We start from the raw sequence: 383 nt of genomic DNA on the forward strand, positions 1-383 counted from the left end.
GTAGTTTCCTCCCTCCCCCTCCAATGTCACAGGCAAGGATGTTCAGATGTGTCTTTACAAAAATATTTGTGCATCATATTTTAGGAATATTGCTGTATACAACTTAGTAATGCCCAGGTTCAGGACTTCTGCAACTAGATGTGTAACTATGAAACAAATTAATAACTTTTAATGTATCCAGTATATCATGAAACCATTTATTATGAATAATCTCGCTTTAGTTCTCCATGAATTTAATATTTCAGGAGATTATTGGTAGTTGTTAATATCCTCCAGACACGAAGAATGCCTAGGGGACTTCCCTTTATCTTGCAAAGCCTGTGTCATCATAAACATGGGTGCTGGAATCTAGCAGAGTTGTTTCTCCTTACCCAGCATCCCAG

The sequence above is a fragment of the Penaeus monodon genome, chromosome 32, assembly GCF_015228065.2.
Source record: "Penaeus monodon isolate SGIC_2016 chromosome 32, NSTDA_Pmon_1, whole genome shotgun sequence".
NCBI classification, from domain to species: domain Eukaryota; kingdom Metazoa; phylum Arthropoda; class Malacostraca; order Decapoda; family Penaeidae; genus Penaeus; species Penaeus monodon.